Genomic DNA, 17,454 nt, shown 5'->3' with positions numbered 1-17,454 from the left:
TTAAGTGACTTGCCCAGTGTCACATAGCTAGTAAGTATCTGAGGGTGGATTTGAACTCAGGTATTCCTGACTCCAGGCCCAGTACTCTTATCTATTGAGCCACCTAGCTGCCCTATATACATATCTATATAGGTAAATACAAAATACATGCAAAATATATACAAGGTAACCTTTGTGGGGGAGCCTTATGCAGAAGGTGATGATTGAGCTGAGACTTGAGGAAGTCAGAGATTTCAAAAGGTGAACTTAAGGGGGAGAGGCGAGGAGTGCTAGGGATGGAAGATAACCAGTGTAAAGGTATGGCAGGTGAAATGTACTGTGTGAGGAACAGCAGGGATGCTATTTGACTGGATTTTTGAGTGCATGGAGGGGAGAAATGTTTAAACAAATTTTTTTTTAAGGAGGCAATGGGGTTAAGTGACTTGCCCAGGGTCATACAGCTAGTAAGTATCTGAGACCTGATTTGAACTCCAGCGCCACCTAGCCGTCCAAAGAAAATTGTTAAACCTGAGATTCTTCATTTGAAATACAGCAGTGATTTTATACAGCAAAAATTTTACACTGATCAAAATATCTATATATTTCATACATACACAGAATATTTCAAAAGTTGTAATGAATTTCTGGCACATAAGTTATTTATGATATAAAAGATATTCCTAAAATTTCCCAAAAGATATGATAATCGACCAACTTGTCAGCATTTCTCATTCAACAGGTATTTATTAAGTACCAGTGAAGCACAAGGAACTGCCATTTCCGGACTCAACTTCTGGGCCATGTCTTTATCTGCTTCTGCTATGAGGTGATCTCCCAGAATACATTACCACCTGGGATCTCAGAGAGGACCTTCCCCAGCCTGCCTCCCTCAACACAGTTCTCTCCAATTAATGATTTGCCACCTAAATTCTCATTCCTCAGTGCATACTCCCACCCGCTCATGCTCTTTCCCAGTCCCAGTAATCCTGAACCTCTGGAGGCTGATCTTCAGTCTTTTCTTTCCTTTAAATTTCACACTCCAGATCTGCCTCCCTCTTCTATTATCCTTTCTGGAATACCTGATTCATAATTAACAGATTTGTTTACATCTTAGACCTTTTTCTTTCTCCTATGTTCCGGAACTTCTGGCTTCCTTGTGCTATCACTACATCATTAGATGCCTAGTAGTGGTTGCACTTTCATTCCCCCAAATCCAGCAGATTTCCCCTGTATCATCCCCACTCTCTCACTAATCTTCAGTTTCTCCCTTTCTACGGGCTGCTTCCCTGCAGCCTACCACCACAACTTTATCTCCTCCTTCCTTTAAAAATCCTCATTGGGTACATCCCCTCTAGATATCTATCCTCTGCTGTCTGTCTCTACATGCATACATACAAACTACACACACACACGCGCACACACACATCTCTTCCTTTAAAAATCCTCATTGGGTACATCCCCCCTAGATATCTGTCCTCTGCTGTCTGTCTCTACATGCATACATACAAAATGCACAAACACACACACACACACACACACACACACATCTCTTCCTTTAAAAATCCTCATTGGATACATCCCCCCTAGATATCTATCCTCTGCTGTCTCTACATGCATACATATAAAATGCACACACACATGTCCTTCCTTTTGTGGATAAGCTCCTTGAGAAGGCTGACTACAGTTGGTGTCTCTGCTTCCTTTCTTTTCTCTTAACTCTCTGCAGTGTGACTTTGATCTCATCATCCAATTGAAACTATTTTCTCTGAAGTTACCAATGATCTCTTGTTTGCCAAATTTTAATTCTTTTTCTCAGCTCTTAACCTTCTTGACCTCTTTGTAACTCGATCGCCTCTTCTTTGATATTCTCTCCCCTAGGTTTTCATGAGACCGTTCTTGCCTCATTCTCCTCTTATTAGTCTGACTTTTCTTTCTGTCTCCTTTGGGGGATCTTCAGCCTGTGCCTGCTTACCCTGGATGTTGCCCAATGATCTGTCATGGGCCCCCTTCTCTACTCTCTTTATACTATTTCATTTGGCAATCTCATTAACTTCCATGGATTCAATTATCATCTTTGTGAAGATGATTCTTAAATCTATTTAGCCAGCCTGGACCTCTCTCCTGACATTTTGAACTGGATATCCAATAGACATCTTAAACATTATGTCTTAAACTGAACTCATCTTTCCGTCATGAATTTTCCCCTTTCCTAACTTCCCTGTACTGTTGGGGGCACCATCATTGAAGCCACTCGTGCTTGCCACTTAGGTATCATCTTCAGCATCTCTCACCCTCCATATCAGTCAGTTGCCTGATCCTGTTACTTCTGCCTTCATAACATCCCTCACATTCTCCTACCACCTTACTGCAAGTTCTCATCGCTTCACACTTAGTCTATTACAGTAACTTTCTGGTTGGTCTCCCTGCCTTGTCTCTTGCTACTGCCGTCCATACTCCACTCAGCTATCAAAATCATCTTCCTAAAGTGCAGGTCTGATTATATCACTCCTCTATTCTATAAACTTCAACAAATCTCTTGCCTCCAGGATCAAATCTAATTGCTATTTGACTTTTAGAGCCTTTCATAACAACTTATATTTTCTGCTAAATCCCTACCTCCCCCCCCCATTTTCCTAGTGCTGTAGAGGTCATCCCCATTCTCCCACTCACCTGAGCTTACAACCTCAGTCTCATCTTGGACTCCTCACTTGCACTTATCTTTACAATATCTCTCATGTATTAATTTATTTTCATTCATATAGCCACCACTCTAGTGTACACCTTCATCACTACTTAACCTGGACCATTGCAATAACCTGGTTGGTCACTCTTTCTCAAATCTCTCTTGACTCCAATTTATTCTCCATTCAGCTGCCAAAGTGATTTTCCTAAAGCCCAGCTCTGACCCTATAAAACCCTTCCTCTTCCCTGTCCCCTCCCCAAACTCCATTGGCTCCCTGTGACCTCCAGCTTCAAATATAAAGGATGCTGGGCATTTATAGCTCTTTACTGCCTGGCTCCTTCCAGTCTTTCCAGTCTATTACATTTTATTCCCATCACTTTTCCTCTATGTTCCAATTATGTAGGCCTATGTACTGTTGCTCAAACTCCCATCTTTTGAATGACTTTTTACTGGCTGTCCTCCATGCCTAGTATATTCCCTTCCTTTCCTAGCTTCTCAGTCTTGCTTCAAGATTAATTTCATGAATTTATATTAAAAAAAATTAATTTCAAACGTTAGGTAAATCTGCAGGTAGCCTTTCCCAGTCTTCTGTGTGTTCCCCACCTAGTACCTTTCTTTTGAGATTATCCATTTATACTGAACGTATATGTATGCATACATCTATATCAGTATCAATACCTATATGTGTATCTAGACCTATACCTATATGGCAGCTAGGTGGTGTATTGGATAGTCTTCTTGGAGTCAGGAAGACCTGAGTTCCAGTCCAGCCTCAGATATTTACTAGCTATGTGACCCTGGGCAAGTCACTTAACCCGGTTTGCCTCAGTTTCCTCATCTATAAAATGAGCTGGAGAAGGAAATGACAAAATACTGCAGTATCTTTGCCAAGAAAACCCTAGATGGGATCACAAAGATTTGGACACAACTGAACAACATATATCTATATCTATATCTATATCTATATCTATATCTATATCTATATCTATATCTATATCTATATCTATATCTATATATCTATATCTATATCTATATCTATATCTATATCTATATCTATATCTATATCTATATCTATATCTATATCATCTATATCTATATCTATGTGTGTGTTATATATGTATATATAACACATGTAACATATATAGACACATGTATGTATGTATATGTATATGTGTATGTGTATGTATGTATAACACAAATATATAAAATATGTAGTTATTTACATGTCTCACTATTGGGATGGGAGCTCTTTGAGATCAAGGACAGTGTTTTTGCCTCTTTCTATCCTCAATACTTAACATTGTGCTGGGCACATAATGAAACCTTAATCGTCTTGATCGACTTGATAGAGATGGGTTTCAAAGAGTAAAAAAAGCCCTCCATTCAGCTTATGTCCTGGGGGGTGGGGTGGGTAATGAGTGTGGGGAGAAGGATCTCTATATACAGATAATTATAATGAAAGCTAAAATGCAGTGAGGGAAAAGAAAAGATTCATAGTACTTAAGGAAAAGTTTAAGAGGAAGAGAACAGGGATGGATCAAGGAAAACTTTGTGGAGGATGTGGTACCTGAGTGGAGCTTTAAACATAGAAGAATTCTGAAAGGCAGTGATGAAGAATATATTCCAGGTATGGAGGGTAGCCTAAGCAAATGCGTCAAGTGGGAGGTGGCATGTTGAGTTCATAAACAGTAGTTCAGTTTGGCAGGAGCATTGTATGAAGAGAGAGTATTGTGAAATAGAGCTGGAAAGGTTGGTTGGAACTTGGTCATGAAAAGCCTTAAATGCTAAGTTAAGGTTTTTTTGCACCCTGTAGGATATAGCAGGGTTGGGGGTGGGTGAGTAGGGGAAGCCACTGAAGATTTTAGATCAGGGGATTGACATTCTTTATGAATATTATTTTGGTCACTGTATGAAGGATAAATCAGGAGAGAGACTAGAGGCAGAGGAAAGGATGTTAAGAAATGAGGATCTAAATTGGGGTGATGACAATATGAGTGAAGAAAAGGGGACTGATGCAAGAAATATCGGGGTGGAATCAACAGGACTTGGCAATTTTTTGGATGTGGTAAGTAAAAAGAGGATGAGGGCACATGGTAGGTACCAAACAAAGGTTTATTTAATTCAAGTGCATAATGGGGCAAGCTCAAGGACCCAAGTGAGAGGTTTGACTTAGTAAGGACATCGGACACTTTATTCTGGAACTAAAATGAAGGAGATGGTTAGGATGTAAGAGGTTTAAAGTTGTGGAGTACATAGGAGATTAGAGAGTTTGTGACAGTTATAATCTTTTCAGCAAAGTAGGGAGTGGGTCATCTTAGAGAGGGGGTAGAAGGGTGTTAAGTGGCTGTAGTAAGTATTGACTGATGAGACAGTGGAGTTGGTATGTGACATGATGTGGTGGAACATTCACTAGGCCTTAGCATAGTGGCTGTCATTACCTCCTTATGTGACTTTGGGTCTTCTCTGTATTTCTTTCCTTGGGAGAGAAATATAGTTGATCTTATTCAGTACTGTGAGTCAGGAAGACCTGGGTTCAAGTGCTCCAGCATGTAGTATCTATGGGATATCATATACTAATGTGGGAAAGTTATTTAACCTCTCCACACTGCAGGTAACACTAATGATCTATGTTTATGGAGGGAGTTTCTACGTTGGAAATTCACAGGTTGATAAGATCATAGATCTTGGTTTAAAAAAAAAATCTTCATTTGCCAGGGTTAAGATCACTCTTGTCTATTTCGTAATAGTGTTGTGAGCCTGAAATAAGAAAAGTATAAAAGGATGACAGCTGGGACTGGACTTCTGATTTTCTTAGTATGGTGAACTTTTGGGCCAGGAAATTCCCTCTATTAAGGCAGGCTAGAGCCTTCTATGCAACTAAGAGCAAGGGTGGGGAACCTGTGGCCATCTAGAACCTCAAGTGTGGCCTGTAATCCAAGCTTCACTGAACAAATCCCCTTAATGAAAGGATTTGTTCTGTAAAACTTGGACTCAGTCAAAAAGCTGCACCCACGGACTTAAAAAGCCACATGTGGCCTCAAGGCCGCAGGATCCCTACCCCTGTCTAAGAGTTTTAAAATCTTTAGATCACTGAGAGATTAAGTGACTTGCCCAGAGTCATACAGCCATTATAAGAGGCAAGACTTAAACCATGTCTTTCTAGGTATACAAATGTAAGGGGTTAGTATATAGTTAGGGGAAAGACATCAATTTTTTCAAAAGAGATTGTGTACTTGGGTTTATACCAATCAGGCTTTCATGAATTGTCATAATTGATCACTAGCTTGGAGTGGACATAGAGAGAAGATTAAAAAAAAGAGAAATATAAAAATTGAATCCCTAAAAGGTAACTTTTTAGTACCCTTTTAATTCCTATTTATTGATCTGAATTCTTATTATTATTGTACAGAATTTTTTATTTTACTTTGTTCCAGAGTGCTTCTACTCTAAAACAAATATGTCTGGATGATTGTGAATTATCATAATTTTCTAATAGATTTCCTTTTTGTTTCAGTTGAGTTTCCTAATGTCATGGTGTTGTGAAAGGAATATTTCATATTTATCTAATCGTAGTTTATCGGTATATTATGTCACCTAAAGACTGATCTACTACAACAAACCAGTAAGGTGTGGCAGAGGAGAGGCATCAGGGCAGCGAGGTGGCACAGTGGGGAGTACCACCCTGGAGTCAGGAGGACCTGAGTTCAAATGTGGCCTCAGACATCTAATACTTCCTAGCTGTGTGACTCTGGGCAAGTCACTTAATCCCAGTTGCCTCACTAAAAAAAAAAACAAACCCAAAAACAAAAACAGAGGAGAGGCATCATGGCATAGGGGATAGAAATCTGGTCTTGAAGCTAGGATGATATGTATTCAAAGCCTGCTCTGACACATACTGACTGTGACCCTGGTCAAGTAAACCTCTCAGTGCTCTAGGCATCTCTCTAAGACTAATAGGTTGAATAAGATGTACTAGCCTACACTGATAGAGGGGTCTTCCTCATGGGAGAATTCCTTATACCGTTGAAATCACAGGTACTCCTCCCCCCCAAAAAATGATAGGGAAGAGAGAGTAAGATGATAGGAATAAGGTTAACTTCTTTTGTGTTTAATATAGGGCTTTCATAATTCCTTTACTAACATACTATTTCAATGCCTTTCTCTGGTGTGGTTATGGAGGTGATTCTGGGTTCTCAAAGGGTATGTCATAGGACAGAAGCTCTGGCAGTTGCTAACAAGTGGGAAAGGCTTCAAGTATGGACTACATATTTTGTTCTAGGTGTAGCCTAGTTAGGTTTGGAAAAACCTATCACCAGTTTTGGATGCTAAGGTGATAAATTTTTTTTCCCCACAATTACTAACAAAACTATCCACAGTAGTATGAATAATAAGACTTTTAATCTGCGTAAATGGAGGGTGTACTCACATGGATGAAATACTTAAAGTAGTTAAAGTAAGCTTTCATCATTATAGTAGAAGTATTTCTTTTGTCTCTGTTAATTTATGATTTTTCCACTGAATAGTATTTTATTTTTTTCCAATCACATGCAAAGATAATTTTCAACATTCACTTTTTAAAAAATTTAAGTTATTTATTTTTAGTTTTCAACATTCACTTCCATAAGATTTTGAGTTTTAAATTTTCTCCCCTTTCCTCCCTTCCCCAAGATGGCGTGCAGTCTGATAATAGGCTCTACTTATGCATTCATATGTTAATCATTTTCACATTAGTCATCAACATTCACTTTTAAAATATTTTGAGTTCCAGATTTTTTTTCTCCCTCCCTCTCTTTCCCTCCTTCCGCAAGATGGCAAGCAATCAGATTTAGACTGTATAGCAGAAGTATTGACAAAATTAGGGGAAACTGTTCATTTAGATCAAGTGGTTCATGAACTCATTGGGGATTTGTGATGGGGGTCCAGTGGGTTTGTGCTAAAAATTCTCTATCGGCACCTTAACCAATGAATAATTAATTGCCCAATTATGTTGCAAATGTATTTTTCCTCTGTGACAACAAACACGTACATGTTTGAAGCATTGTAGGCTTGTTTCTGCAGCAATTAGAAGCTGTTATGATCATGTGCAGAATGACCTTAGTGTTTGTGCAGCAATTACGTCAAATTCTGAGAGTTTCTGACAGTGTTCTTTCAGTTTCTCTATGTGTTATCAGATTGTTTCCAAACTGCCGCAGGGTTTACCATTTGAGTGCCACCTGATTGCCAGCAAATGGTCCGACTTGTGTAGTTGCCCTCATTTGCATTCTGTGCACTGAACCAGAGCAGCTCTCTCATTCCTGCTAGCATGTAAGTGTATGTCATCAGCAGTGTAATCCTGTGTTCAGGATGTTACGAATGTCTGCATTATTGCAGTGCAAATGTCATTTCATTTGAAAATGGTGATCACACTGGCATGAACATTACAAGCCATCTTGAAGCTATCAGGAACCATCACAAATGTTCTGTAGAAACAAACTTTGCATTGCTCCTCATTGCAGTTCGCCTCTGTAAGGCTATTTACCTATTTAAACTTAATTCTCCGCTTACGTTACCATTCTTGTATCTGGCAGATTTTCACATGAATTGGTTGGCAACATTGGTCAAGTTGATCAGTAGTTTCTGTGAGAATGTAGCTGATATGTGAAGTCACTTCAGAAGAGATTCTTTCCTTCTGAAGGTTAGTTTATATATATATAAACATTTGTCAAAAATGAGGCAATGTGATGGAATACTACTGCGCTGTCAGAAACAATGAATAGGTTGATTTTAGAAAAACATGGAAAGACTTGGATGAAATAAAGAAGAGTGAAATGAGCAGAACCAAGAGAACGTTGTACGTAGTAACAGAAATATTGTTAGAAGAATAACTGTGGATGACTAAGTTATTCTGAGTATCGTAAATACTCAAGTCAAGTACAAAGGACCTATGAAGGAAGGTGCTATCCACCTCTAGAAAAAGAACTAATAAAAGGATTGTGCATAGTAGGTTTTCATATATCTGTGTTAAATGGTGGCCTTCTCTAGTGCAGGGTGGGGAGGGGAGGGAGACAGTTTGGAACTTAAAATGGAATAAAAAAATAAAATTTAAAAAATACATACAAATATATACTAATATGTGCATGTGTAAATATATAATAGACATATAGCCCTAATAAAATAAAATAAGCTAATTTGTTGGGTAGGTCATGAGAAAAAATGAGGTAATGTATACAGTTGAAACTTTAGTGCATTTATCATTTAATACGATGCTTGTCATTAGCCAGTATAAAAGTAAATATTTTATATTGTTTATTAGCTATTTTCATTGATTAGTTAGGTGGCTAAAAATAAAAAAATGAATTTCCATCTTCAGCAAGAGAATTTGTAAATTTTCTTACTATTTTCCACTCCACATTTATATGGGTGAGCATTTTCATTTTCACTTTTATTTTAGATCAAAATACAGAAATAAACTTAAAGTGGAAACATATTTAAGATTGTTTTTAGTGATAAGCCAAATATTGCAAACCTTTATTAAAATAAAAAAAATCAAGTATCAAAATTAAGTTTATTATTTTTATATTACGTTAAACATTTTTCAAATTGAAACATATTTCATATTTAATTTATAGTCAACAAAATTTATAAAAAAATTTAATGTGATATAGTTGCAGATAATAGTAAGCATATGAAGTCTTGATGAATTACTTCTTTTAATTCTTACAGAATGTCCTGCACAAAATATTTGTAATTATTTTGTAATTAGAGTTTTATACTTTTATGTTTAGATTTTTTATAATTATAGGTAGAATAAAATTTTATATTTTATAACTACATAATACAAATTTTAATGTAGAGCTCTTTTGCGTAAAAGTTATCAATTTTATTGTAAGCATTTAATAAATCAGTCTAAATAATATGAGTATATTAAATTATACTGGGGTTAACAGTTCTTTTTTTGTTGAAACAGGTTTTCAGAGCAGAAGATATTGGGAACTATTGAATTAGATGAACACAAATTTTTCTTGAGTCTAACTAATGGAATCAATTCTCTAAATGCAGACTATTTTCAAATTGGATTTTTTTTTCATTAAAGCTCGAAAAAAGAGCCCATTTCAAAATCATCATATAAAAACCTAGAACTAAAGAGACAAATGAAAGAATAATTGTGTGTGTATCTGTGCATTCACTATATTCACTGTGTACATCATAAGTTGCCTAGCCCATGTGTGGTGCATAGTTATCAAAGAGCTTATTATTCTTCTTTCTTTTTTTCCCTAATATTATTTTATTCTTTCAGTTAAGAGAGCCCTTATTGACATAGCTTTATTTCAGATAGCTATAATCATTGACTATATATAGTCCTTAGAAATTTTCAGACCCATGTGTAACAATCCTCACTGCACATAGCATTTTAATAGTTCATATATTTAATTTTAGGTGATGTTAAAGCATGACTTTGCCTGCTTGTTTTTCAGAAATGGCTTTAGAAAGGTGTAAATAATGAAAGGATTTGTTCTCAAACCTATGCAGTGCCCTGTGACTACCTTCCCCTGGCAAATGCTTCTGCCATCTGGTGGCCAAATATATAAATATTGATGACAGTTAACAGTCCTGGGTCATCTTCAGTTGTCCTGATTTATATCAGGCCACTGGACTCAGATGGCTCCCGAGGAAAAAGTGAGGCTGGTGACTTTGCATAGCACTCCCTCACTTCAATCCAATTCACTTGCATGTTATGGCATTACCTGCCTGATGTCACGGTCCTCTTTGAGAATGAAGGACAAATAACAACAACCAGGCGCTCCAACTACAGTTGACACATGTATAAGGAGGGACAGTGGAGAAGAGAAAAGGAAGTATGAGTAACCACACGTTACAGAGAACTATTAGTATCTGTCCAGAAGAATACAAATCAACCTCCATTCCTTGTTGTTGTTGATGTTGTTCTGTCACGTCCAACTCTTTGGGACCTCGTGGACCATACTGTCCATGGGGTTTTCTTGGGAAAGATACGAGAGTGGTTTGCCATATCCTTCTTCAGTGGATTAAAGCAGAGGTTAAGTGACTTGCCCAGGGTCATGCAACTAGTGTCTGAGGTCACATTTGAACTTAGGTCTTCCTGACTCTGGGCTCAGTGCTCTATCCACTGAGATATCTAGCTGCTCTCTATTCCTTAATTAATTCTTAATTAAACCTTGATACTATCAGGTAAGATTTTCAAGTATGGGAAAAAAATACTTGAACTTAGACATGTGTAGGGAGAATAGTAAAAGAGGTAAGATTAAAGTGTGCTGTAATTCATGAAGCAATGTAGCACTGTCTAACAGAATCCTGAATGATATAAATTTAAATTCTGAGCCTTTGAATACAAATCTTGATAACCTCTAGTTCATATGTCCTCACTATGCATTGAGGACCTAAGCATACTGTAAAGTTTTATTTGAACAGTAGCTGCACAAACACCTGTGTGTGAATACATTGGCTGATAGCACACTTTAGAATACAAGAAGTGAGACTGATTCTTACCAGTGGTCCACGGAGCTGTTATTCAGTCACTGCTAGTGCTAAAGGATATGTTATGGTTACCCTACAGATATCTACATAAAAGCCTAGAGATGGAACACAATATTTGATTCTTTAGCTATTATACGGAATTTACTTAAACACTTCTTGCATCTATTTGTATTTTTGTTTTATGCCTCCTGTTGGGGTGAGATCTCATAAAGTTTTTATTTGCCAAGAAGATGATATATATTCTGAATCTTGATCTTATGTTGCTTGGCAAGCCAGTCTGTGTTCTTTCTATTCATGGTTTTTTAGACTTTGACTTTATCATCTTTATTTCTTTCCAGAGTGAAGAATCCAAACCATCCCTCTATTATTTTGATTATTTTAGTTTTTCTTGTTTTGATTTTCCCCAGTGCCCTAAAGAACCTTTGTAAACATGATTTCCCTAGGAGTCTTTCCCATCTTGAACCAGTGGTAGGGGCTGTTACTGGACTGATCTAGGGACACTCACCCTTTGTACTGGCTCTTCCCTGAAATGTACTCTTTTCCTCATCCCCAGTTTTCTTTAGAGAGTAAGCTATGTGAGTATAGGAACTTCCACTTTTGTCTTTGTGTCCCCTGCCCTTAGCACATAACAGGTGCTTACTAAATGTTTGTTTCTTACCGAGGAATACTGAGAACTAAAGGCTGAAGTGACTTGGCTTCTGCTGAGTTCCCTTAGAGACAGGCAGTTTTCTGGCCCCAGGCCTCCAAAAGCTTCAACTTTGGATGCAGCAAGGAAAGGCCTCCCTTCTGTGGACCTCACAGGAGTAGGATTTGGTGAGCAGGAAAGAATGAATATGAAGAAAGCATTTATTAAGCACGCACTTTGTGTAAAGACCTGTGCTGAGAGCTGAGGATACATCTGCCCTCAAGCTCACCCTCTGATGGGGAAGACCACATAGGGGGAGGCTTCAGCTCCGAGTCAGATGGACGGGTCCCCCTGCTTGTTAGGGTGAAGCAGATGATCATGCTGCTTCTCTAATGTCATTTCCATCGATAAAATCACATTGTGAGGCGTGGCTCACAGTGAAGTTCCCTCATTAGTATCCCCCTGCTACACTCTTACCTTCCTGCTACACTTCTGTCTCTCTCCTACACTCTGCCTGAGTGTGAGATGGCCTGCAGTTTAGTTCCCATAGGCCTAAGTTTTGTTCCTCCAGAAAACCTTGAGTTAAGTTTCCATTTTCCTCCATAAGCTTCTATTTCTCCAGCACCACGTCAGCATGGGTGGGGGAGCTAGGTGCCTGGTCGCTCCTGTGTCCCAGTAAACATATGCATCTAGTCCAGACATGTGCATGTTTACTTCTATTGGGTATTAGCTGCCGAGTTTAGAATGTACACCCTGAGTACCCAGTCAAAGGAGAAAGGGGTAAGAGAGTGGGAGGGGGCATGGCATTAGGGGATAAAAAGCCAAGGGTGCAGGCTCCCAACTCCTACTCTCCTGGCCAGCAATGGCGACTAGGGGCAGTACCCTTTCTCATGAGAAAGTAATAAACGCCTTTCTGCTTTCAAGGCATGTAAGTCTTTGTTTTTATTTTGAGTGGGTGGTCTCTGTCCCACACAGTTGGGGGCTCTCTATGATCCCCCTTATTTGGGAAAGGGCCTGGCGCTCACCGGCTACTTTGCCAGCGGTCAGAGGAATGGTTTGGGAGTTTCCTTTTACTTTTAAGGAATGGACCCAGAGAAAGACAGATACCTGAAAGCAGAAACCTCGGAAAGGGCATGAGGACCACCACCCACTGAAGAATTTGAAGTGGTCACACAAGTTTGTGCACACAGACCCACGTAAGCAAGACCCGTGAGTGCTTTGTGCACCTAAGCAGTCTGAGTCCGTAAGGTAGCCAAGGCCAAGACCAGTGAGCCCCTGGGTGACCAGACCCAACTCTGTCAGCCTAAGCGGTCTGAGTCCATAAGGAACAGGGTCGGGTGGAAAGGGAAGCTCTAAGCAGTTTGAGTCTGTGAGAGCAGTCCCATGTTTTCCAGGCTGCCTAAGCTGTTTGAGTCCATAAGGCATAGGGAAAACGAATTTTAAGGTTGTGCACCTAGGCGGTTTGAGTCCATAAGGTAGCCAACTCTAAGGTTAATGGTGGCGAAGTTCCTTTTCAGATGTTCTAGACAATAGCTAATTGGGATTTACCAAAGAATAAAGGGAAAGATAAGAGAAAAGAAAAATGATCAAATATCACTGCTTAGTTTGGGCTGGTGATGCCTAATTTGTGTAGGGGATTTCTAACAATTTTCTCTGAGCTTTTGGATTCTCCCTGTCATTTTCTGTCTATCTGTTTCTGTGTTAGTGTCTGTGTGAGTGAGTGTCCTGTGTAATTTGATGCCCTTTGCAGCTAGGTAGCAAGAATAGCATCCCAAGGCTGCAGCAGGACTCTGGAATGCTGTTTTCTTTCTCTCCCATTCCCCCTCCCTGATTACAGCAGTCTCAGAGGAGCAGGTGGATGGGAGAGAGAAAGAGAGAATAATACTTTATTATTTAGGTTACATGATTGGTAAAAAGCAAGTCAAGAAGGATCCTCAAAGTGTCAGGTCAGAATTAGAAAGAAATAAGATATGTGCAGTTTTAAAGGGACTTTAATCAAAGTCCCTCAGAGGGATAAGTAGGTAGAAGGAAAGGCAAGAGTTTAAGCATGTAGGAGAGAGAAGTATGTGTAGAAAGTTTAAGGAAGGTATAATTTATTTGCACAGTGTGAATAGAGGTTTTGAAAGTGAAAAGGTTTGGAAACTCTTGAAGAGTTGTTGGAAAATATTCTCTTCCTCTCTCCCGCTTTCCAACTTTGGCCAAGTTGTTGAATGTAGAAGAGAGAAAGATAAGGAGGAAAGGAGGGTGAATCTTTCCCTCAGATCAAAGGGAGGCAGGCTAAATAAGCCTTTAACCATTCCCTGCCTTACCTAAAAGAGAAAAATTTTTGTGTAGTAGGACCCAACCAGAAAAAAATTGAATTCTTTTTGGTTGTATTTTAAAAAAAATATGAAAATGTAATGTGTCACTCCTAATTTAATGCTTAAGATAGGTCAGAATTTATTTTACTATTTGGCACTAAAGTAAGAATAGTAAACAAAAATCTTAAGCAGGCAGCTTAGAGTGAGAGCTGATAGCCTAATTTAAAAACCAATAGATAAAGTTATGGAGAGATAGAAGGAATTATGTCTACCCACCTTTTGGGCTAGATCTGTGGGTGGGTTCTATTAAATCTAATATGGATACTGGCTATGGTAAAGATACTGGTTATTGTGAGTTCTGATTATTACTGTTCAATTAATTATCAAGCTGCAGAGGTGTCTATCTGGAGGGAAAGCTGATCATACTTTGTCAGCATTGATTCAAATTCCTTAGGTTTGCTTTTCTTTTCCTGGGCCAAAAAGAAGTAGTTAAATACTGTCCCAGCACATTTTAAATGGACCTGATTACAATAGGTGATTCCAAACTGTTTGTAAAAGTTTCGCAAGAAAATGTGGACATGAATGGGGAGCTGAAATATTGAAGAAATATATGATTTTGTGGATAATATTCCTTCATAAAGGGCCAAGGGCATTGAACTTAGAAATGTATATTTGTGTAATTTTAAAAGTACATACTGTTATTTGGCATTAAGAAAGTTATTAACGATATGGCCCCAAGAACGTTCTATTTACTTTAGTTTACTGTTCAGTAAAAGGGTCGATGATGGTGGAATTCATTCCCAGGGATATTGCGAAGATCACATGATTGTAAAGATGCTTGGCACAATGCTTGGCATAAAACAAATGCTATCTGAATGTAAATTGTTTTAAGTTAAATATAATTGCTTCATATTCATTAACTTTATGTGGATTTTCTTCAGTGTGAAGTTTATGTCAATGGTGATGAGATGAATGATTCTCTATGTAAGGCAATTTGGGAACACATCTCATTAAAGTAAAGCCACCAAAGTGGTAATTAATTGGTTTTGTTTTGGTTTTAAAGTTTAAATAGATGATAGTTGTTTATGGTATTGTTGTATTTCTAAAATTTTCCTTTATTACATAATTTGGTAAACAACTATATCATCTGTGTTGTCAGAAAAGCAATTTCTCTTACAATCTAAATGTTGTTAGGTTAAGAATTGTACTGTAAAAAAATGATGAATGGGTTAGGAAACTTTTAAGAAATTCCGTTTGACATGTATTATAATATTTTGAAGTATTGTAATTTAAGAAATCATAAAATTTCCAAATTTTGTCTTTATTTAAAGGGAATTTTCAGTTAAAATTGTTTTGCTATCATTTATGAAATTTGTGAGATTGTTAACTAAGTTATTTGGGGTTACTGTTTTAATGCTAAAACCTAAAAGGGTTAATTAATTACTGTATGTGGAAAGAAGGGGATAGTGTAAAGCCTTATCAGTTGGTTCTGCCCATTCAAGGGCACCAGTATCAGCCCTCTCTGAGGGCCGTGTCAGTTCTCCTTATTTTGTAAACTTGCCAAGGTCCCTGGAAACCATCTGTGTGGGCAAGGTCATCTACCCTGAGAAAAGAACTTGTTAGGATTACGCAGTTCCTAAACAATGAACTTGGCTTGCTGAAAATTTGCAAGTGTACAGAAATGATTTCTAATGATTGGCTTTTACACCACGACAAGTTTAAATGTGAGAAGGAAAGATGTAAAGTGAAATCTCTTATGTATGAGTCTTGGTAAATCTTTATTGCTTATTGCAACTCCATGAGAGTAAAATTAACTGTATCTGGCTTTAAGTTGTGATTAGTGAAACTTGCTGTTTGAGGTAAAAGGCTCTTGGGACTATAACTAATTTTGTTTTGAGTTTGAATTTGGGTATAGTTGTCTGCATTAAATCAGTATCTGAGAGAAATGCCACAAGCTACTCAGAACAAGGGAAGGTCTGCATCTGGGAAAGCCGAGGGACAATCTTAGCCTCAATCTAGGATGGGATCCTTCTGGCTCAGTTTCCCCATTGTGTTCCTTTGGAAAGGCATGTTTCCCACCTGACTATTCCTGAGTCTGGCTATGAGGAGAAACAGATACTGCATAATTGGAGAACTGTGACTCTATCTGAATTTAAACAAAGCTAAGGATGTTTTATCCTGTCATATTTGGTATGTCATATGTCCTTGCTCTTTTTCCTTCTATAGTAACTTTCTATGATCAGAGCAAGTAGTCAGTATAAGATGTGAGCTCTTTTGTGTTATCTTACTGGGAAATCTAATAATATTTTTATTTAGAACTAGAACATGTGCAGAAATTTATGCAAACTGCTTAAGACTCACCTTAAGATGTTCCCTTTGTTTAAAAGGATTCTAAGAGCAGTAGTATTTTTCCTGTAATCAGTCTCTTACTGTTACCAATGTGAGATTCTATTACAACACCTTTTGACTAAGGAACTTTGTGATATTTAGGGATTCTGTGATAACTAGGAATTTAGTTTCTTGATAATACTCTGGAATTTGTGTTACTTAAGGACTTTTGCACCAACTTAGTAAGATTTTATGAACAAGAGTAGAAATGCATGCAAGCTATTTGGGGCTCGTTTTGGAGATGTTCCTTAGGCAATGTGAGATTATAGTCATATCTTAAACTGATTATTGGAACTTGCTATTCAAAGACTTAATGGGACTAATGACTGACTGTTTCTGAGTCTAACTCCAGGTGTAAATATCAAGGAAGGCTGTCTGAGCCACTGATCCATGATGCCAGCAGCCCTGTGAGGGGCAAGTATGAACTGCAGGTATGGGAAGGTTGAGAGGGCAACTGTTCTGCATGTGCTGAGGTGGGACTCTTGACTTGATTCCTTAACTGAAACCTGGTGGACTTTTAAGTCTGGCTCAATGCAGTTTGCAGTTTGACATAATACTCTGCCTGGAGTTGACAGGAAGTTGGGGAAATGTTCCCTTACTATAAGTCTCTAATCTCTTAGTGGCAAATTTCTATAATCAGGAGGTTTTGTAACAGTAACAAATTTACTAAAATAATTAATTATGGGACATCTTAGGTTACTATAGAACTGGGACTAGTGTTCCTGTGTGTGTTCCCATATGAGTTAGGTTCCTTTAATTCTTGGTAGTGGTATGGAGACAATTAGATCAGGGGCTTGTGAGAATGTTATTTTGTTATTTGGTTAATATCATACTTATCTAAAGTTTTGTTACAATTAATAATGTCAAAAGAAGAATGGCTTGTGGTTTATTTTGTAAATGCCATCAAAGAAACATAAAAGTTTAAGATTTTACATGTACTGTTAAAAATTGATTATTTAATATATTTATGTATGTACTGGAGCCTG

At 38.0% G+C, this 17,454-nt stretch overlaps 1 long non-coding RNA gene across 1 annotated transcript; it reads left to right on the top strand.

Annotated features, from left to right (window-relative positions):
* Positions 1-6,186: 6,186 nt before the first annotated feature.
* On the top strand, positions 6,187-15,000 carry LOC144455945 (uncharacterized). The gene is made up of 2 exons (XR_013484828.1): positions 6,187-8,336; positions 9,609-15,000. It is a non-coding gene; the product is annotated as an uncharacterized LOC144455945 (long non-coding RNA).
* The last annotated feature ends 2,454 nt before the right edge of the window (positions 15,001-17,454 follow it).

Source organism: Phascolarctos cinereus, unplaced genomic scaffold, assembly GCF_003287225.1.
Source record: "Phascolarctos cinereus isolate Bilbo 61053 unplaced genomic scaffold, phaCin_HiC Scaffold_2;HRSCAF=192, whole genome shotgun sequence".
NCBI lineage: Eukaryota > Metazoa > Chordata > Mammalia > Diprotodontia > Phascolarctidae > Phascolarctos > Phascolarctos cinereus.
Note: the sequence above shows the minus strand (reverse complement) of the source record. Positions and strands in the feature narration are given on the sequence as shown.